The following is a 24434-nucleotide window of genomic DNA, read 5'->3' as shown; positions in this document are numbered from 1 at the left end:
TTTTTATAATCGAAGGAACTAATTGGAAAATATGATTGGAATTCAAGTTTTAGACAAGTGGATGGATGATGGCTAGAGGAAAACCTAAATCACATTTTTCTTGACAGATGAAAAGGAAAATCTTTACAATAGAGTAGAACTTAATCTACAAGATGACTTTATTAATCAAGAACTCATCAAAATTTATTACAAGTTGATTGGTTGAAACCTGTACCGGTATCGAATTATTCTAGTGAAATAACTATTTTTGGATCTAATCTTGGGAAGAATACTTCGAATATTCTTTCCAAAGAATGGACATTGATATGTCCAAAGCTCCGCCAATTTATGTAGATGCATAACAATATTATCTATTTTATCTATAGTTATTACAAATTGTTTTATTTTCATATTATATACAGCTCTATAATTATTTTCTTAATTTATATTTTGTAAATTCATCCATAATTTTGTTGTATTGTAAGCTATTGTATATGAGTGTATAAACCAGTATATATTGTAATCTACATAAATAAAGTACTCAATCAATCAATCAATCAATCTCTCTCTCTCTCACTCTCTCTCTCTTTCTCTCCTTATGGGTTTTGTGTCAAAGATGACCTACAGTCCTTACTCCGCCCTTTATATATAACCTTTATAATTTCATTTTCTTCAATTTCTCTTCTTCTCCTTCTTCTTCTTCTTCTCTTCTTCTTCTTCTTCTTCTTCTTTTTCTTCTTCTTCTTCTTCTTCTTCTGCTGCTGCTTTTTCTGCATCATGTTCTTCTTCTCCTTCTTCCTCTAATTCTCTTCTTCTTCTCCTATAACTCTCTATTCTAATAGTTACTTCTTCCCTATTCTTCTTCTTCTTCTTCTTCTCTTCTTCTTCTCTTCTTCTTCTTCTTCTTCTTCTCCTTCTCCTCTTCTTCTTCCTCTGTGCCTCCTCCTATAACTCCATCTCTTCTTCTTCCTCCTCTTCTTACAAATCTTTCCTTCTTTATCTTCTTCTTCGTCTTCATGCTATTCTAACGTACCTCGTGCCAAGTCACAAGGGTTCACAACTTGTGCAGTATGAACTTGTCTATAAATAAACAGGAGAAGCAGGTCTGACCTTTCAAGGACCTGTTCTTGCAAATAAATGTGCAGCGTGCCTTTTTCTCTTGCAATAATTTTCTCTTAGAACAATATACCAGGCTTCTTTATACATATATTAGCCGTCAATGTTGAGGCATACAATGACGCATGCCCCAACCAACAGCAGAGTTTTGCTTGATTGATTCTGCTCAATGATTATTATTTTATTGCTTTGATGGCATTATTATTCATGACAATGATATTGATTTCAAGACATTGACAAGATAGGAAATTCGATTTTGCTCTTGAATGATAACTCAAGTTATTTAGTCTTGGGAAAAAGGTCTGAGTTCTTGTTAGTGTGATGAGCATAGGATAACTTTCATGAACAAAATTATGAAGAAAAGATATGCTGGGTTAGAGTCTGGTTTTTCTCTCCAATTAAATGAATAAATTGTATAAATAAATAAAAATTATTCAATAAAAAAATTTGAAGATATTCAAAATACTCAAGAGAATATTGATTGAAGTAAACCTGGCAAGAAGCAATGGATTCATCTTATTTTTTTGTGGAACATTATGAGGAGTATTCACAATGTTGCTTTAGCCAGCTAAAGTGCTTTTTGATAACTCTGGATTGTGAACGCTCCATCTAAAACCATCTGCTATAAGCTAACTGCAGTAGCGATCCAAGCGGATAATTTGTGTAACTTAAAGTTAGTTTGAAAAAGTAAGATTATGAACATTATGGCTGCCGTTTTAACAGAGATAGCTAGAGTTAAAGCTGCGTTTACACTAAAGTTATTAACAAAATGTTAATAACTTAATCCTTATGGATTCTATCAGAACATAACTTATCATACACATGATGATTATATGTGTTTGTCAAGTTTCGTTCAATCTAATAGAATCTATATGGATTAAGCTATTAACATTTTGTTAATAACTTTGGTGTAAAGCGGACTCAAACCTGCGCTATCTGCTATCTCGTCTGTTAATTTTTTTCGAACGTACCACTATAGCATTGAGACTTAGCACAGACTTAGCAGATAGCTGGAGATAGCGAATAGCTCGACTTACTAACTCCAACATTGTGAAAACCCCTATGGTAGTTAAATAGACTACACAGAGTTTTTCCATGGAGGGGAACTGTTTATGGTTGTTTAGTATACATACCTACTAAAAATACGCAAAATGTCTACTCAAATAATTTCCCTAGAGAACTTTTCTAAGCTATCCTGAAAACATATTTTCAACACTGTTAAATATAGTAATTGACCATCTAAATTGGTCAGGTGTACTTTCTTGAAATATACCAACAACTAAAAATATGCAATTATCTAAGCTTTTTTTCCCCTTTTGTGACAAAATTAGAATAGGTGCACTAGAAATAGATGCGCTAATAATGCACGATAAGATAAAGCATGAACTTGAACTAGACTATTACAAAAGCTTTCCACTCAGCTATTTTCAAAGTTTAAATGCAATTTCATGCCGGAATTTGAGAATTCAATCACTCTTCTTGAAGGCTGTAGAATGAACAAACAAAATACTGTACTTTGGTCTGATAGAAATTATTGAGAATATTGCAATCATATTTACAATACCAATAGTAATGGATGTTGCTACAAACAGTAATATACAGAATGTGATGAATAAATTACTTATTTATTTATCACATTGTGTACAAATACTTAACAAAAGGAAAGGCACAACAGGCTCATGCCCAAAACTGTCCCATTGCCAATTTATACTATACAGTCCAAATCAAAATGTTGGTTATGTCACTTTCACTTTTTAAAATACAATTTACGCTCTCCAATACTCAGATAAACGAGCAAATTTTGAATCAAATAGATACTATTAGAGTCTAAAATCAAAAAAATCTAAAACAGTAATTCAATAAATATTCAAAAAGTCTAAATTTTGAATGAAACTAGAAATTTTTTAGCTAAAAACTTCACACATTACAGAAAACTATTACAGAAAACACATTACAGCTAATTATTGCAAATATAAATGAAGAAAATGAATGGAATGGGAATGTTTTTTATTGATCTGAAGTAGGTTTGAAAGTCATGTCCATCATTCAAGCTTGAAACTTCAAAGCTCAATTTTTCATCAAAGATTATCCCATGTTGAATTTGAAACGAAATTGTAACTACCACTTTACTTATTAATTGAAATTGTTTTGTGGAACTGGTTCAATTGCTACATCATTTATCAATCTCCAGTAAACTGGAAGCTGGAACATCATGCAAACGAATGCACAGTGTGAATGAAGCCATGCGATTGGTCGCTGGTTGACCTATGAAGGTTCAGCATTACCATTGGCTGAGACATAACACGCTCAGTGGGCGGAGCATTCAGAGTTCAGACTACAGCCATCAGAATCTGTTAAAGCAACAGAAATGTTCATTTTCTTCAGTTTCTAAAAACTTCAATTTCTGTTGTGCTTGATAATTTGCAACACCAGCAGGAAACATTCCGCTCTTTAATCACCATAATCAATTTTAAAAGTATGGTTTTATACCCTCTAATGTCTTCTCGATAGAAAGATGCAACTACTGTAATTTAGGGCAAGACATCATGAAATTGAGTTGGATAGTTGGATAGCTATTTGATAGATCTACATGTCTGTACTGGCTTTATATCATAAACGCTTGAACAATACCATATTAAAAGGAGAATCAAAGCATCTGTACTGGGCTTAATATCATAAAAACTTGAAACAAGACCATGTTAAAGGAGGAACTGAATTTGTGTCTAGAACCTATGGTAGGCTATATCCACTTATTCAATAATTTACAATTACTCTGTAAGGGCTATAAGCACCATGCATGTTGAAGCTAATCCACCGTTACGTGTTGGTATGGTCTGATTAATTACCAATATCGGGGACCGAGCTTCGCTCTGGAGTACAAAAGCATAAAAAAATTATTACGAAAGAAAAAATTATAATATTTATAGTTCATACAGAAATGTTCTATCTAATCACAGTGAATTGAGATTAGTTCCCAGAGGAATGCAAAAATTTCCCTCACAAAGGCCCGGTTGCACAAAAGCCGGTTAAATAATAATCATTATTAATTTCACGTGAACCAAATCAGAAAAGACTATTTCAAAAAGATGGTTCTACTGGAGTTAATCAGGATTAAAAATAGCCCGGCTTTTTTGCAACCGGCACTAAGTACCTGATTGAATGATTACAAAAGTTTAACAGCCGAGTCATAATTTTGACACAGTCCCACACACATGAACTCCCTCACTCTCTTCCATCATCAACAGATTACGAAATAATTATTATCAGCTGTTTTTCCAAGGATGAATAATAATTATACTTTTCATGTCATTCAGCGAGTTTTCCCAGGGATGAGACCTAGTGCAATCGAATATTATAAACCTACTATGTTCTGAATTTCGTGAGAATCGTTAGAGCCGTTTTCGAGATCCGGTGAAATACAAACATATAAACAGAAATTGCTCGTTTAATAGTATAGGATAAATTTTGAGATCATTACAAAAACCTACTAGAAAAAAGAGTCTAATGTACGAAACCAGAAGTCATAAAAATACAATCGGTGAAAGTAACTAGAAACGCAGTGAGAAAAAAAATTTGCATTCACGGAAAAGTCAAAGTCTGTTTCTACAATGAGATAAATATTATTGAGCTACTTGACTTACTATGAGATGCACAATAAATTAACAACAATAAGCTACTGCTTTGATGGAAAAATCTTTATTATTATTTGTAGTGGATTAAATGTGTAATTTATTTCGTTTAATGTTTAAAACAAGGTCTCTAGGAAGATTGTGTAGGGATATTGGTTTGGACTAGACTTTGAATCATTTTTATCGCCCTGGTAATCTCCATTGATATGAATATTTCAATGCTCCTAAAATGTTCAACTGTTTGCCCTTGCCATTGATAAGTGAAAACTCATAATTTACTCTATATTCAAACTTGTGATTCATTTTGAAAAATAAATGCATCATTTTTGCAATACTGATGATGATCGACATTTACATAATTATGAACAATAGAATCATGAATGAAATACAATAGGCCTGCAACAGATAAACAAAACAAGTCTCCTTCTATTAGTGAATCCCCACCCCAATAGCGTTAATAAACGCGTGTTACATTCATGTCCTCATTGCGTGAATTATATGTAATAATAGATCATGTGAAACAATCACCCTTATTGTGTGAGTATTATGTAACCAAACTCGAAATGGCGGACACAAAGGGATCTGAAGCGCCCTTCGATGACGTAAAACGGCACTCTTCCAATAAAAAGAAACAATGAATAGAACAGGGTTAGCCAGATCTTCATAATCTGGGACAGGAGTTAATGGAAAATTTATTCTGGTTTTCCGATATAATTTCTCGGTATGACGCAGGTTGTAGGGGTTGTCTACTGTGAAATTCATCTTGAAATATCAGGATTGGGTAAATGATAAGCATTAACAAGGAATAATGGTGACTGGTTCAAAGTAAATCTGTCTGCCTCCTGCTGGGTTGAAAACGATGTCAGGTGCAAGAGGGGAAGGAGGAGGAGTAGGAGGGTGGAGAAGGAGGAGGAGTTTAGTGAGAGGGGAAGGGGTTGCATGCAAAACTTGCATAACCCCTCAACAAATCACAATTATTCGCTGACATGAAGATAAGTCTTCCACGCTTTGCAAAAATTGCAATAGGTACTTGTCTCTTCCAAATCCGACAACGGGTTTACCTACGTCATACATTTTTATAATCGAAGGAACTAATTGGAAAATATGATTGGAATTCAAGTTTTAGACAAGTGGATGGATGATGGCTAGAGGAAAACCTAAATCGCATTTTTCTTGACAGATGAAAAGGAAAATCTTTACAATAGAGTAGAACTTAATCTACAAGATGACTTTATTAATCAAGAACTCATCAAAATTTATTACAAGTTGATTGGTTGAAACCTGTACCGGTATAAAATTATTTTAGTGAAATAACTATTTTTGGATCTAATCTTCCAAAGAATAACCCAATACTCTTATATAAAGAATTACACTTGATACTCAATAATAAAGAGTAACTTCTATAAATATAAAAGCGAAATGGCACTCACTCACTCACACGCAGAACTAAAAATCTACCGGACCAAAAACGTTCAATTTGGTAGGTATGTTCAGTTGCCCCTTTAGAGGCGCACTAAGAAATCTTTTGGCAATATTTTAACTCTAAGGTTGTTTTTAAGGGTTTAAATTTCGTCTTTTAGCATGTATATTCTTCTTCTCCCAATCTCTTAATTATGATTGAAATTCCATATCATATGTTACTATAGAACTATAATCTAGATAGAGTACCTCTTTGAAACAGTTGTTAACTGGCAACTAAATTGATATTTTGTCAGGTTGGCATTAATTGAGTTGACTTTGTTAGGTTGGCACCAGTTGAAGATTGAAATGCATTATCGCGCATTTAATGCATTGATTGGGCACTGCTACTTCAATCCTGGGAATATCATATTACTAGCCGTCAGGCTCGCTTCGCTCGCCATATCCGTTTAGCCAGACGTTTAGTCTGGACCCCGACTGGATTATCCTAACATATGATAAAATGCTCAAATGAAAAATGCAGGCGAGCGAAGCGAGCCTGCTGATCTCATTCTTGGACGATCCAGTCGGGGGTCCAGGGGCGGAGCCCCCTGTCTAGACGGATATGGCGAGCGAAGCGAGCCTGACGGCTAGTACTTAATACTCTAAAGAATAATTAATTATTTTTTAATGAGTAGCGATTAATTGAGTGTGAATTTCTCATTGATACAACTCAATTCAATTCATGTTTCATTTATAGTAAATAGTTATAGTTATATAAATAGACTTTTGGACTGGAAATTGTTGTCAAACTCAAGTGAAAATAAACCCTACCTACCCTCTCTTGAAACATGTTATTTATCAAATTTTGGAGAAGATACAGTTTTTGCTGAGGATGCTGTCCCTTTAGTATAATTTCATGACTTATATAAATAGACTTATAAATAAATAAATTCATGCTCTGATTTCATGTCAGTCTCATTGACTAGATAAGATTCTAACTTATAATTACTAGTAGTTCTGTGAAGAGTAGACCTCATGCAGTATACTCATCCACAAGTACCTGATTGAAACTATAATATACCTATGGAAGTACAGCAATAGACTGGCTTCTCCACACATCTTGTAATCACTTGTCAGCTGATTTATGATGAATAATTCTATAGTCTGATTTTTACTCTAATATTGACGTATGGAGAAGGCTCCTTTTTCCTTTTATATTATCCTTGAATGTAAAATTTCCAAAAACCTGTATATACGTCGACGCGCAATTAAAAAGGAACATACCTGTCAAATTTTATGAAATCTATTACCACGTTCGCCGTGAATGCGCAGCATATAAACTTTATTTATTTATTTATTCGTGGACAGAATCACAAACACATAAATATGATTAGGAAGGAACAACAGGCTTGGCCCAAATATATTCCATTCCCAAATTTTGATAATTAATAAAATGTCCAAACATAGTTTATGTTTCTACTGTAAAACGTTCAAGTTCATTTTCGTCCAAAAATATATACAAGCTAAACATTTTGGATTTATAGAAGTTAAACACCCAAACATATTCAAATATAACACTTAATTATCACTTCATATTGAATTAATCAATTAATTTTATAAAATTTTGAACCCAAAAAAACTCACACAACTTTCTCACTAAGCAAATCTGTCAAATCTAATTTAAACATTAAGAGAAATGCCAAACCGTCGACTTGAATCTTAGACCTCACATCGCTCGTTCAATTATACATTAATTAGTATTTGAACAAATGTAATCTCTAATTAATTCCACCTGTAGATTCTAACTTATTCCGCAGAATTGAATTGAAAATTATGTACCATAAATAACCACAGTTGTGAATACCAGAAATTCATCGAGTTATTCTAGTCACGAAAACAAAAACTCTAAAAAATTCCAAGGTTTGATCGCATCGGCTATTTCATTGACACTTCATACGTCGTATGATCACTATCGTCAATACTATCAGCATATTTGTTTCATCAATTACACTTTCTCAATTACGATTACAAAGGCGTTAATGTTTCCCCCAATTGCAACTGTCAGATTTGACAGGCGTCAAATGTTTCATTGACAACACGACGCAACAATCTGCAGCTGAATTTCATTCATACTGTCAGCATTCAATGTATATAATATGAGTGCTTCCCATTTATCCAATGATGATAATTCTGAGTGAATCTCACTTGTTGGTGGTCAACTTTTAAAAAATGAAATCAATTGAAGACGTAACATCTTATTGTTTGACTGACATTGCCAGGAACGCACTTGTATCGTACGATATGTGATACGATAATCATTGTTACTCTCGGCATGTATTTTTCGACCATATTACACACGTAATGTTTTTGATTTGTTTTGAAAATGAGGCATCACTTTCAATAATTTGTTGTTCAATATAATCTGTTTCCTGGAACGAATCAAACTATCACGTCTCATATTACTCAGTTCCATTGTTAAAATTAATTCATGATAATGGTGACGTTGTAAGATAATACAATCTCCAATATTATCATATAAAAATAACCTTTTTAATTCTTGTCTTTAGGTTGAAAGAAGAAGTGACGTCATATTATTATTATTATTATTATTTTGTAGCTCGAAAATGGTTGACTTGTATTATACAATACGTTGGAGTATCTCAATAGAATAAGCATACCAGTATGATTCCTATATCTGATTGTATTCCAATTACCTTGGCAGGAACTGGATAGGCTACCCTCATTACACTGGGAGTTTTGTCCTTTTCATTTTATACTGTACTAGCCGTCAGGCTCGCTTCGCTCGCCATATCCGTCTAGCCAGGGGGCTCCGCCCCTGGACCCCGACTGGATCGTCCAAAATTGAGATCAGCGGGCTCGCTTCGCTCGCCTGCATGTAGACCTCAGAGGAACCTCTGTACCGAATTTGAACGTATTATGTCAATTTGATCACGAAAAACACCTGTTACTATATCGGCGTATCGTTGGCGAACAAAATTCTTCCACCTCAGCTAAACCTGTGTACTGAATTTTTTTAATATATTTCCATCAATTATTGAAAAACATCACAGCTAAACCTGTGTACTGAATTTTTTTAATATATTTTCATCAATTATTGTAAAACATCACAGCTAAACCTGTGTACTGAATTTTTTTAATATATTTCCATCAATTATTGAAAAAGGTGAGGAAACGTAGAAAAGCTGAGAAAACGCTAATTTTGGCTAATTGGATAAATTGGTATTTAGGAGGTCCTAGATAAATGCATTTCAATCTTCAACTTGGTGCCAACCTAACAAAGTCAACTCAACTTAATGCCAACCTGACAAAATTTTTAATTTAGTTACCAGAACAACTGTTTCGAAGAGGTACTCTCTAGATTATAGTTCTATATTAACATATGGTATGGACATTTCAATATTATAATTTTAAGATATTGGAATAAGAAGAATATACATGCTAAACGAACTTTAAACCCTTAAAAACCACCATTAGAGTTAAAATATCGCCAAAGATTTCTTAGTGCGCCTCTAAAGGGCCAACTGAACATACCTACCAAATTCGAACGTTTTTGGTCCGGTAGATTTTTAGTTCTGCGAGTGAGTGAGTGAGTGAGTCAGTCAGTCAGTCAGTGAGTGAGTGCCATTTCGATTTTATATATATAGATTTTCCATTTCCTCTTTTTTGAGTCAATTCATCAAGAGTTATATGATTAGCTTGCGTTGATTTATGTCTCGATTTGTAAATTTGTAAATTCAACACTCTTATAATTCATAATATATTCTTTGTTTCTCATCATCATTATCATCATCATTATCATCTAGAGATTAGAGACTCTACATAATCATCAGAACATCCAAGCTCTACACCTCATGACAACTCTAATACATTGAGAAGACTGAAAAGGAGAAGCCAACAGATCTCGTTTAAATGTAGTAAGAGTGATTCTGAAAGAAACAGTGCATGGGCATTGCTCATTGACTGTGAAGGAGTGAATACCCCTTTAATGTCAAACTTTAACGTATTAATTTAAGCTAGAATTGAACTGTTCATTAACCAAAGTGTTAGATTGCAGTCAAATTGCAATTTAAAAAAATCTAGAGATCAGGTCAGTCTCAGCAAAATAAACTGAAAGCAAGGAAATAAGATTGGCTTAAGTTCAAAGTTTATATTGATCATGAATTGTGAATAACTATCTTCAAAACAATAGAAACTACTGTATTTGGAATAAGAGTAGAAATGTAAATGAAAAGTAATATTAAGCCAATACATTAGCTCAGAAGATATAATTATGTATCATCAACAACAAAACTTGGGACATTATCAGACTGAGTAATAGAGCTAATAGCTATTTGAACTATTATCTTATATTTCAAGTGAATATTAGATATTTGAATAACGTTAACGTTATTCTTAAAAACGTATGACAACTGACGTACCTATAATAATAATAATATCGAGTGACCTGGCTGGCTCAGGTCTGGTGTCAGAGTTTTCAGGTCGCAACTGATCAATTTCAGTACCTATGACGTTCGTCTATAATTCTCATCCTGAATCATTCTCATCATTCTACAATGTTTGGATAGCTCCATTTACAACCAAAAAAGTTGAAGCACATCTAACCGATAAGCTTCCAGAAGCTATAATCTTACAGCTACAAGGAAAATGAGGCGTTAAATGGAGCGACTATAAATTGGGAAACTGGCACCAATCTTTTCCTAAATCATGAGAATTATCATCATCCAATATCATGTCACACACTAAAATATTCCAAACAAGAGTGATTTTCCTTCATTTGTGGACCGAAAATTCCATTCCAATGAATATTTAATAGTGAGTCTCACTTAAAATACTGTCAGCATAGCTAGTAAATACAATCAATGTCTCCCATACAACCCATACTGTCAGTATAAGATGAATCATTATTTTTTGTTTGTTTAAAATGTTATGGGACCAGTGACTACCGACTTACATAATATTCTAGAAGATCATTAAGTGAAGTTTCATAAGAGGAAACGCTTATTACATGTGTTGGTACCGGAGTGATGTAATGTTTGATTGATTCGTGAGGTGGCTGGGATAATCCACGTAAAATGTCTTTGATATTAAAACAAGAATTACTCAGCTATTGAACGGATAACAGATTTTATGAAGTTGTTAAACTGGCTGACAGTGATTGATGCTACCTTGACTTATCATTGCTGTTGTTTTTTCATTCAAGGATTCAATTGGTTGAAATGTTGGCTGTTCGCAAAGACCAGGATTTATCATCAAGAATAATGATTCAGTTTGTAGTATGATATGCCGATCCAATCCACGAATTGAGTGGTTATCCATCCGTTGCTTGAATCACAACTGATTTAATCACAAACTGAATTGACTCCAGTTGCTCAAATCACTTTATTCAATATCGGGGGACCGAACTTTGCTCTGAAGTGTAAAAGCATAGAAAATTTGTAACTAAAGATTGAATTTATAGTTTATATCTATTTATTCATTTTCTCAGTCGTACAATTATTTTTACAGTTATATGAGGAGGCACAACAGGCTTATGACCAAAACTGTCATCATCATCATCATCATCATCATCATCATCGTCATTCAAGGATTAGGCTATGTTGGCTTGTTCCGGCATCCATTTCTTCATCGGTCATCCGACGCCTCTTCTCCCATCGGGTTTGTAGTGCCAAGCTTGAATTGGAAGTCTATTTGCTGGCATACGAAGTAGATGGCTAGACCAGTCTTCTCTACTTTTCTTCAATATTAGCAATAAAGACTCTACATTCAGTTCGGTTCTTATTACTTCGTTTCTTATGTAATCCAACTTAGTGTAACCTTTGACTGCTCGAAGGAACCTCATTTCAGCTGCTTGGATACGTGACTCAGTTTTTTTCGTTGACACCCAGGCTTCGCTTCCATAAGCTATTATTGGTACAGCCATTAGTCTGTAGAAGTTCATCTGAGTGGCTTGTCTTGTTTTCTTCCCTATTGTTCTACGTATTACACGACACACAGCACTGAGTTTTGTCAATTTCTCACTTACATCATCTTCTCTGACAAATGAGATACGGCATCCCAAGTAATTGAAGCATTTAACTTGTTCCAAAATTTGGTTCTCATGCACTATCTATCTAGAGCCCAAAACTGTCCCTTTTCAGATTTATACTACAGTCCAAATCAAAATCTAGGTTAAGCTACTATCACTCACCAATTTATTCACACTTCAAAAAACAAACACATCATCAATTACAAATATATATATACTATGAATTCGATTTAGAATGATATACTATGTTTGCTACAATATTTGTTAATATACTATGAACTATTCTACACTAACAGCATTTAGTTACTATTTTGGACTTTCTGGAGTAAACATGTTTTCTAAAAAAAGAGAAATAAACGAAAATAAGTTTCTCTTGCTGAATTTTTCTTCTCGTGAGATCAGCTGGATGATCCCACACATCCAGTGATCTCGTTCACTCTCTTCCATTACGGTATCGACAGACGACAAAATTCCCAGCTGTTTTTACAAGGACGTATTTATCCTTTTAATGTCCTCCAGTGAGTTATCCAAGGGTTGAGACCTATTGCAGTCGAATCTTCATATCATAAACCTACTTTGTTCCAAATTTCTTGAAAATCATTAGAGCTGTTTTTGAGATCCGTTGAATATAAATATATACCCATATAACCATAGAACCATATAACCACAAAACCAGATAACCATATAACCACATTACCAGATAACCACATAACCATATAAATAATTATATAATATCGGGGCACCGAGCTTTGCTTGTTATTTATTTATTGATAAACAGAACTCAATTCTTTAAAATGATTGGGGAAGGACTAACAGGCACAGCCCAAAACTGTTTCTTCCCCGAATTTTTATTTATACACTATAAATATTACAAAAAGTAGGTTATGTTCCATACACTTGAATTCAGGTGAAATTTTCAGTCCAAATATTTGAAAACATAAACGTTCCAATTTAGATTGATTACATACCAAATTGAATAGCAAAATAACACTCACTAATCACTTAGAACTGTAAAATAATGATTTACTTTGAATATCATCATATAATACCATCTAATGTCAACAAATCAGATTACTGTATTTTGATCGAGTCAATTAAAATTTCTAGATTTCTCGCGAGATACGTTAAGCTAATTGATTAGAACTGTAAAATAATGATTTACTTTGAATATCATCATATAATACCATCTAATGTCAACAAATCAGATTACTGTATTTTGATCGAGGCAATTAAAATTTCTAGATTTCTCGCGAGATACGGTTAGCTGATCTCCCACACAGGCACACGCATCTTCTGTTATCGACAGACGACGAAATCATAATCTGTTTTCCCATGGATGAATTATCCTTTTCATGTCCTTCAGCGAGTTTTCCCAGGGATGAGACCTAGTGCAACCGAATTTTGATATCATAAACCTACTATATTCCAAATTTCGTGAAAATCGTTAGAGCCGTTTTCGAGATCCGTTGAACATAAATAACCATATAACAGATAGCCAGATAACCAGATATAGGAATAGAAAAATATTTTAAACAGATATACAGGAATTGCTCGCTTAATATAATAAGATTTTTTGACCATACTCAAACTGCAAATCTTCTTCACATTGGGTGATATCAAAGTATGATTGATACGAGAGAAATAATGTGAAGCTACTAAGTTCCATACTCATTATAGTGTTATACTTAAGAATGAGAATTATATGAAAGCTTCATTAATCTGTAGTAACAGATAGAGCCATTCATATTCAATGAGTTAAGGTATTCTAGAAAAAAGTCCAGATTGATTCTGAAACCAGCCGTGAATCAATATTACCAGAACACGGGGAAGAGATTTAAAAAGAGTTTTATGTTTTAGGTGCTGTTATTACAACCAATAAAGATGGCAATTTCACCGAATCGATTACAAGAAGTGTAATAGAACTTCTAAGTTTAGTGATTTATCTCCATAAAGACGGTCTAAAGCCGAGTTTGGATGCTCAAGCCAGGCAAGCTTGCGCAAGCCAGTTTGCGCAGTTGAATTGCTGCGTGCGAACGGTGGCTTTTACATTTTTACATTTTGACATGTGCGCAAGCCAAAAAGAAAGAAAATCGGCTTGCGGTTGGAATGAGCGTTTAAACTGCTCAAGCAATTTGCGCAAACTGTCAGGCAAAACTATGTTTTCGCGCATGCGCACGAGAATCCTAAACACAACTCAACCTCTAGTTTGACTGTCTCGTGATTTTTATTAATTATTTCCTCTTCAAGTTTTCGTGCTAAATATATTATTGTTTAGTTCTCAAGTGTTAATAGCATAGAGAAACAATAGCGTAAGTAGATATCCCATGGTATAGTGCGTTTATGTCGCAACTTTCACTGTTATCTCAAGCCGATTACTGTCGATTATTGTAAATTATTACTGTTTTGTTGGGGTGATAGTGTAAGAACGGCACAATTTGAGAGACTACCAGCGTCACACAGCTGCATGGGAAAGAACTACGTGAACTATCGGCTTGGGATAACAGTAAAAGTTGCGACATAAACGCCCTATACCATGGGATATCTACTTATGCTATCGATAATGAAGAAAGAGTTAAGATAAGACATTGAGAGAGGATGTGTATGTGTGTCTATGGGAGAGAGTTAGAAACAAGAAAGAAAGAGTTAGTAAGTGAGAGAGTCGTTGGCGTGGAGATTACAGAGGGTCTGATAAGGCATGATCTTTCGCTGTATAGAATTTTTTATGTATTCAAAAGAACAGTGCCCTCTAGAGTGCACTAATTTATTGCCCGTTTTATTAAGCCATAAAATACACGAGATAACAGTTGCAGTAACCACTCTTTTTCTATTAATTTCATTCGCACGACTAGGCCAGTTGAGAATCACGTGAGCAACGTCGATTGGTGACCGACTTTTTAATTACTTGAACTAATTCTGTTCTGTTAATATAATCCATTCTATCATAGCCACCTCTAATACAACCTCTATTCCTCTCATACTTTTTCATCTGACTCTCATCAGTCATCTTTGGTTCAACCTCCTCTCAATCTACTCACTCCCTCTCTCTCAATCGTTCTCCTAGTATATATTTTTCTCTTTCACTCTGCCTCTATTCATCTCTATAATCTCTTATCAGCCTGGTTGATTCGTGCCTAGCACGAGCTCTTATCATCTAATTCACGAGGCTGGTACTAGCTTGTACACTATCACATCATTCATTCACTTCCAACTGACATTATTCCACAAAGAACACATCGATGCCTCCCATTCAACCTTAATGCTGACACTTTTATGTGACATTCACCGCAGTCACAACCCAGTAAATCTCCACCTCTTGTGATAAACCCAATTATGTAAACACATCGCTGTGTCAGTGTGTGATTGTTGCTAAATACTCTTATCACACTGGATGAAAATTATTGGCACAATTATCGGATTCACTCCTATCAAATCACCGCTTTAACACGCATTCAAAACAGGAACACCTAGCATGTTCTCCTGAAAGTCGTTTACGATCTTTTGACCTGTTACACCCCCGTTTTGGATAGAATTACAGTCAATTTCAAGTTATCAGTAGATGTTACCACTGTGTTAGCATTCATTCAAATCATGGGTTGAGTTCTTAGGTTGTAAGTTGGCAGTTTTTGAGATAAAAATTAATGGATTAATCACTTATAGACTCTATCTATGATGATGTTTTTTAGATGTGTATGATCTTCTGACCTGTTACACCCCCAGTTTTTAGCACTATTGTCGCATTCATTCAAATCATGGGTTGAGTTCTTAGGTTGTAAGTTGGGAGTTGTTGAGATAAAAATGAATGGATTAATCACTTATAGACTCTATTTTTGAATATGTTTTTTAGACGTGTATGATCTTCTGACCTGTTACATCCCCAGTTTTTAGCACTATTGTCGCATTCATTAAAATCATGGGTTGAGTTCTTAGGTTGTATTTGAGCAGTTTTTGGGGAAAAATTATGGATTATTCACTTCTAGACTCTACCGGGTGATTACAAATGAAATAGACAACTTCAATAGCCTGTACAAAATTAAACTGGTGTATTTCAACATAGTAAGTGATATAGGTTTGTAGGGAATTTCTTAAAGCTTATGTTGGTAGAACTGTTGCTGGCTATTGTTGGCTGCTCCGTGTTACAACAGCCAGTTTAGTTTAGCAATATGGCCGCTACTCAAGTGGAGAAAGCTTATTGTGTTCTTGAATTAGCCAAAACAAACTCTGTTACTGTTGTGCAGCGTCATTTCAGAACAAAATACGGTAAACCACCACCAACAAGGCAATCAATTTATGACTGGTATGAACGTTTTGAAAGCAGTGGATGTGTGTGTAAGAAGAAGAGTACTGGAAGACCTTCTGTTACAGAAGAAAAAATTGATAGTGTTCGTGATGTTTTTGTACGAGGTCTAGGAAAATCGACTAGATCAGCGAGTTTAGAATTGCAAATTCCTCAACCTACTGTGTGGAAAATTCTGCGGAAACGTTTGAAAATGACACCTTATAAATTGCAGTTAGTACAAAGTTAAAATGAAAATGATAAAGTTGTACGTAAAAATTTTTGTCAAGAGATGCAACATTGTCTTGAAAATGACGACACATTGTTTAATCGCCCAATTTTCAGTGATGAATGCACTTTTCACATTAGTGGAAAAGTTAACAGACATAATGTACGAGTATGGGGAACAGAAAACCCAAGAGAGACTGTACAGCATATACGCGATTCTCCTAAAGTGAACGTGTTTTGCGCTTTATCTTGTGAAAAGGTTTACGGGCCTTTCTTCTTCCAAGAACCATCAGTAACCGGAAGAATTTATCTGGACATGTTAACCGAATGGTTAATGCCTCAACTCCATGAAGATAGTTGTAACTTCATTTTTGTACAAGATGGAGCTCCGCCTCACTGGTACTCAGACGTCAGAGGGTATCTGGATGAACATCTTCCTAGACGATGGATCGGCCGTGCAAGTGAGGAAAACGTTGTGTTTCAGCCGTGGCCACCTCGTAGTCCGGACCTATCGCCCTCGGACTTTTTCTTGTGGGGCTATGTAAAAGACAGAGTTTTCGTACCACCGCTTCCTGTTGATATCGATGATCTTAAACAACGAATCACAAATGCTCTTGCTACAGTTAACCGTGAGATGCTTAGTCGTGTGTGGTCAGAATTTGACTACCGTGTTGATATCTGTCGTGTTGCAAATGGTGCACACATTGAAAATCTGTAAATTTTCAATAAAAACTTCAAGAATTCTTCTATGTAATCATGTAAGTAATGATCTAAACTTTTAAATAATGAATTCTCTACAAGCTATTGAAACTGTCTATTTCATTTGTAATCACCCGGTATTTTTGAATATGATTTTTAGATGTGTATGATCTTTTGATCTGTTACACCCCCAGTTTTTGCCACTGTTGTAGTGGCATTCATTAGAATCATGGGTAGAGTTTTCAGGATGTAATTAAGCAGTTTTTGAAAAAAAATGAATGGATTAATCACTTCTAGAAACAATTTGAGGAAGCTTTTTTTAAATGTGTATGATCTGTTGACTTGTTACACCCCTGTTTTGAATTACAGCATTTTTCTATCGTTATCAGTTATTACCACGGTTATAGCATTCATTCAAATCATGGGTAAAATTTTTAGATTGTATGTAAGCAGTTTTTGAAAAAAAATGAATGGATTAATCACTTGTAGAAACAATTTGAGGAAGCTTTTTTTAAATATGTATGATCTGTTGACTTCTTACACCCCTGTTTTGAATTTGAATTACAGCATTTTTCTATCGTCATCAGTTATTACCACGCTTATAGCATTCATTCAAATCATGGGTAGAATTTTTAGGTTGTATGTAATCAGTTTTTGAGGAAAGAATTAATGAATTGATTACTTGATTCTATTCTAGAATCCTTTTTTAGATGTGTATGACCTGTTGACCTGTTACACCCCCGTTTTAGATTATTTGCATCATTATAAGATATCATTGTCAAGTTATCATTCAAGTCATGGGGCAGATTTGTACTAGTATTGTAAGCATCTAAGCAATTTATGGTAGAGATTAAATTTATATCTGATAATTTTTTTTCACAACAGGCCTACTTCGTATTGAACTTATTGGCAAATACTCATTGACAACACCCATTGTTGAAATTTCTTAGAAGATTTGTTTCAAAGTGATCTGTTGCTGCGAGATCATCATTTTTGGCAAATATCTACAAACTTTTTTCCATTTAGTCGATTTTTACCAAAAACAATTTGAAGTTTTTGAAATAGGCTAATATAATTATTTGATGATTAGCCTACTGAAGTAGTTAAATACTGGAGTACCTAGTTGATAATTGTTTCGGAATACATATTTTTACTAAGCAACTCCTGAATTGTTGTTGTTTAGAGTTTCCTATAGCCATATTTGGGCGTATAATAATCTTTAATAAGGCGTGTCTAGTCTCGGCCAATCACAGTCGAGCTCAACCTTCATTGGTCAACAGCGAACAGCTAATGGCCAATCGTAGGGCTTCATCCACACCATATATTCTCTCTCCTGCTCACTTTTTGAAATTTCAGTTTACTAGAGGTTTATAATGATGTAACACTCGAAACTAGTACCATATCTCAAATTGTTTGGTTTTTACAATATGAAGTTTTTCCAAATAAATTATTCCAATTGGGCTATTTGAATCTTTCAAATTCAAATTCGAATCAAATTTATTTGCCAAATCTTTCAATACAGATATACAGATTGTAACAATACTAAATTTATGAATATACCAATACAGTAAACAGTTTAATATAATAAATAAAATATTATAGAACATAACTGGTACCCTTGTGATATTTTTCTAATACAGTTTAGAGATCTGTTCCGACATATATGTCATTCTCAAGTGGTCTTTCACATTCAAAATGGATACACACCTCCACAACACAGATAATGTTCCATAATTTTGTTTGGACAATTTTCAATTTTTGTTATCGAATTCCTCGATAAATTAATCTGAGTTACAGTGGCTTTCTTCTTACATCATTTTCATTTCATATTCCACAATGTCTACTACTACTAGAGTGAGGTCCACGTTATAATGACAGTCGATGAAGATAGAAGAATAGCGATGCCGATTCTCTGCATTAATTAATTATATTTCTACACTGTCAAAAACATAATTGGCAACGTTGTGGACCTAGAAAAGGATAGTACCACCGGCTTTGTCGAATGATAGACAAGGATAGTAAAACCAAAGTTAATCAAATACTGTCATTATAACGTGGACCTCACTATAGGCTAATGTCTGCTACTAAAACTGCGACCATACTTCTTCTCTATTCGTTATTGGTTCATACAACAAGTACCTACATCATCAAAAATTATAGGGAGGGGGAAAATAATATATGTATAATACTATATACTATAATAATACTATACAAGAACCGTTTGTATTACAATAAATCTTTGGGATTTTCAATACAGTAACAATAATCCAAAGTTGTGATGAAAAGTACCGTAGTCGTGTGGGAACAGGTCAAACTCATCCCTTGAGTCATCAAGTTTTTCCCTTGACTCAATTCCAGAGCCAGTCCCAAAACTCAATCTATGACAAGAAACTACTGATGTATGAATTGACTTTTCCTACAGTTACGTTGAAAAGTGGCCATTGCTGCACTGATTACAGAACGCAAAGAATCACTTTTCCGCTCTAGTGCGGGAAAATTTTTTCTGCACTCCAGATTTGCAACATGGCAACGCAAAATACTTAGTAGGTTATATGGAGCAACAGTGCAGCAAAATCAAAATGAAGTTGGTAACAGTGACTGGGCTGCTATAGTGAGCAGAGGTGCAACGAAGCACAACGCGCAAATTATTACATTATATATTATAACCAAGGACAACATTTTTATTCAATTTGACAATAAATTAAAGTTTTTATGAATAATAAAATTACACAGAAAAACATTTGATGCATTTCAGGCAATTTTACCCATAATTACCCACTTTTCATATTCAATGGTAACTGTAGGAAAAACTTAATGTGAAATACGTGCTTAAAGTTCCTCTGCTGCACTCAAGAAACCATTCCGCCCTCGCCTACGGCTCGGGCGTAAACGTTTCTTTCGGTGCAGCAAACTGTCACTTTGCGCACTAGTTGCACAAATAACTATTTCTTTATGACGAGGTGGCCAAGCTTGGATAGTACAATGCCCGCCCACTCAACCACCAAATGACTTTGTAACTTTGTAACTTTGTAACTTTGTAACATTCCCTGCAGTCCCCCATTAATAACAGACTCTGTGGTAGATAGTAACATTGTGCAAAGTTGTTTAAACTCAACAATCCAAGTTCAAATAGGTATAGATTAGACTCATTAAAACATACAATACCTTGCACAAGAATCGCTTATCTAAATGTTCAAGGATTGAGAGGTAAATTGAATGTTCTCAATGACTTTGTAATTAATGAAGATATTGATATTTTAGGTATAAGTGAACATTGGTTGCTCACTGATGAAATCGGATATAGTAAAATGGATGTTTGTATTGCAACAAGTAGTTACTGTAGATTATTGCACAAAAATGGCGGAGTTGCAATATTTGTCAGAAAGAATCTTTACTCTCAAAGTCAAGAATTGAGTCTGAATTTTCTATGTATTGAACGTGAGTTTGAGGCCACCTGTACTATTATTAGAGCCAGGAAACTCATTATCGTATCATTGTACAGATCTCCTTGTGGAGATCCCAAAGTATTTTTAGCCAAATTGGAGGAATTGCTTCTATTTTTGTCTAGACAATGCTATAATGACCATACTATTGTTCTTGGTGGAGATCTTAATTCTGCTTTTGATGTCAATCATGAAACTTGTCATTCCAATAATTTGAAAAACCTATTGAGACAATTTAATCATCGTATTTTCAATACTCTGCCCACTAGAGACCAAGCATGTCTCGATAATATTTTTTCAAACGTTCAACCTGATATGATAATTCAAGTGTCATAGGATTTTCCTACTCTGATCATGATTGTGTCACGATATGTGTGCCCTGTAGTTCTGTTGAGTCTAGTTCTAACGATTTTGTCACTATTACTTCAAGACCTGTTACTAAAGATAAATTACTACAATTTAATCGGTCTCTAAATTTAGTGAATTGGTGTGCTGTCATGAAGAAGTCAGATGCAAGTGATATATTCGAATCCTTCCTCAATACAGTTTTATATTATTTCAATCTAACTATCCCTAGAAAGACCTGTAGAAAAAAAGCTTCCCAAGTTAATAGTAGAAAGAATTTCAAATGTAAGGCTGACTGGTACACACCTGAACTTGGTAAGATTAAGATTCTACTCACTCTCTTACATGAAAACTTCAAAAAACAAAAAACCGAACATTCAAAAACACTTTATCTTAGATGCAGAGCACTGTACAGAAATTCATTGGATGAAGCCAAGAGGGATTCTGTCGCATCAATCATTGAATCTTCTAAAAACAAATGTAAGAAAGCATGGCAAATTATCAAAACTTTATCCTCCAACAAGAATGTTGTAAACTTATCTACTCCTGATCCAAACAAACTTAATAATTATTTCATTCAATCAGTAGATGATGTGCACGAGAAGATAGACAAGCCATCAATTACAGCCAGTGCATTGCTCAATGATAATGTCAATAAAGTGCAAAATAGCTTATTCTTTTTTCATGAGGTGAGTCAAGAGATGATTTTTAAAGTGGTTCATAATCTTAAAGTTTCGAAGAGTGAAGATTTTTATGGTTTATCAAGCTGTCTTCTCAAAAATATTGCTCACTCTGTAGTGCCATCACTGACCATTTGTATTAACAGGTGTATTACACAGGGTGTTTTCCCCGATGTATTAAAAGTCTCCAAAGTTGTTCCCGTTCATAAGAAAGGCTCAAAAGAGGAACCTTCCAGTTATAGACCCATCCAAATAGTGCCTGTCTTCTCCAAGGTTCTAGAAATTGTCATGTATATACAGGTGTATGAATACTTGGTAAATCTTGGGGTACTATCGGAGCATCAATTTGGTTTTGTGAAGGGAAGATCCACTAATGACGCCTTTGAAGCACTTATAAAATTTGTAATTGAGTCTTTTGAAAACAGGTGCTTTGCTCAGGCTGCCTTCTGTGACCTGAGCAAGGCATTTGACTGCGTGAATCATGATATTTTGCTTGAAAAATTAGCTTATTATGGAGTCAGTGGAAGGAGCCTTAGTCTTTTTAGATCGTACCTTGGCGATCGCCAGCAAGTTGTTTGTGTAGGAAATAAGAGATCCGACCTTGCTAAAGTAAAGTACGGCGTCCCCCAAGGATCAATATTGGGACCACTCCTCTTTGTATTGATGATAAACGATCTTCCTCTCACAATCAACAGCAAGACTGTGTTGTATGCTGATGACACTACTTTTCTTAATTCTCATTCAGATGCACACACTTTACATAATATGACAGCTGATACCTTGGCAGAAGCTTCCAAGTGGTTCAGAGCTAATGGCTTTAAATTGAACGAGGATAAAACTCAGCTTATGACATTTGGTCTCAGGGATTACACACACAACAATAACAATAGTTTAAAGTTTTTAGGCTTAATGTTTGATCACAGGTTGACCTGGGAACCCCACATAAATTTCGTTTCTGCTAGGTTATCTAGGGTTATCTATTTGTTAAGGCAGTTGAAGAATCTTGTACCGGAAAAATACCTCAGAAGCTCATATTTTGCTTTTTTCCAAAGCATAATTGCATACGGAATTTTAGTATATGTAACAGCTGCCACATCAATAAGGTCTTGCTTTTGCAGAAAAAGGCTATCAGAATATTGACAGGTGCAGGGTATCTAGATCACTGTCGACCTCTTTTCAAAAAAACAAAAATATTGACTGTCATAAATCTCTATATATTGCAAGTAATCATGCACACTAGAAAGAATCTCCATAGCTTGAATAAAAGATCCAATATTCACGCTTATGACACCAGGAAAAAAGACCACATTGATATTCCATATCAACGTCTTGTCATAAGCATGAACACTATGACAGCATAGGCTTGAGAATGTACAATAAGTTGCCATTGGATATCAAATGTTGTGAAAATATTGTTATTTTTAAAAAAATTACTTTTTGAGTGGCTGGTTTTGAGACCTTTCTATTGTTTGACAGAGTTTTTCGATTCTACTTGATGTAATTCTACTTTGTGACTTTAAACTATTGCTTTGACTTTATTATTTCGTAATTGTATTATCATGACTTTGTCAATTACCTATATTGGTCTACGACAATAAAATCTATTTATTTATTTATTATTTATGAGTATTCAACCAATGAGTACAGTATGAATAACATTGATTATCCTAGTTTTATAGTGAGGTCCACGTTATAATGGCAGTGTTTGATTAGCAATTGTACCGCTATCCTCGTCTATCATTCAACAAAGCGGACAGCGCTATCTCTTTCGTCTTGCTTTGCTCTGTTGCCACATCGTCTTTTAACAATGTAGAATTAATAATTAACAAAATATTTCGTCTTAATTTATTATGAAAATTGATTATGAGATTATTGAAAAATATCATTTCTTGCTCAATAAATTCCAATTGATATTATTTTTCAACGAGAATGAACAGTTAATATTACATCAATAAACGTGCATCAGCTACCGTCAAGGTATTGACAAGACAGAGGTTCGGCAACGTTGTTCTCCTATCTTTCTCCACTGCCATTATAACTTGGACCTCACTATAGAACATTGTATTCTTATAACGAGTATTGAATCTTGGATATAGTTTTTTTTCGATAAAAGAAGAGTGAATATAATATTATAATGATATTGATATTATCATTTCAGATATTTTTGTCCATGAATCATTGATTCATAATAGATGATTCATTGAATCATTAAATTGAGAAAATTCCACGATTACGTTTTCAATTACATGAGGATTAGAAAATATTCTGCTTAATGATGCAACATATTTAGGCCTATTTATCTAAAGAGTTTTAGAAGAACAACAATTTCTTCAGGAAATAGTTTATTTTCCAAAATAAACAATAATTTCACGAGTTGACAAACAATATTATCAGAACATTATATTAATGGTGTTGACTAATACCCTGAAGAAAAGATAGCATTAGTTTATGCTGTAATACTGTAATTGGAATAATTTTAGGGTAACATCAATTTGGACAGTTATAGAACATAGTTATTTCGAAACGATATCGTCTCTACATTCTCAGTTTTGAACGAATTGTACAATTTTAGAAGGAGAAAATGTTAACAATACC

The 24434-nt window shown here is 34.2% G+C and overlaps 1 protein-coding gene across 1 annotated transcript in view; it reads left to right on the top strand.

The window, feature by feature from the left end:
* The window catches only part of LOC111059864 (protein pinocchio), a 384086-nt gene that overhangs the window by 343431 nt on the left and 16221 nt on the right, over positions 1 to 24434 (top strand). The window lies entirely within an intron of this gene.

This window comes from Nilaparvata lugens, chromosome 1 (genome assembly GCF_014356525.2).
Source record: "Nilaparvata lugens isolate BPH chromosome 1, ASM1435652v1, whole genome shotgun sequence".
Lineage (NCBI taxonomy): Eukaryota > Metazoa > Arthropoda > Insecta > Hemiptera > Delphacidae > Nilaparvata > Nilaparvata lugens.
The sequence above is the reverse complement of the archived record's forward strand: the minus strand, read 5'-3'. Positions and strand labels throughout refer to the sequence as shown.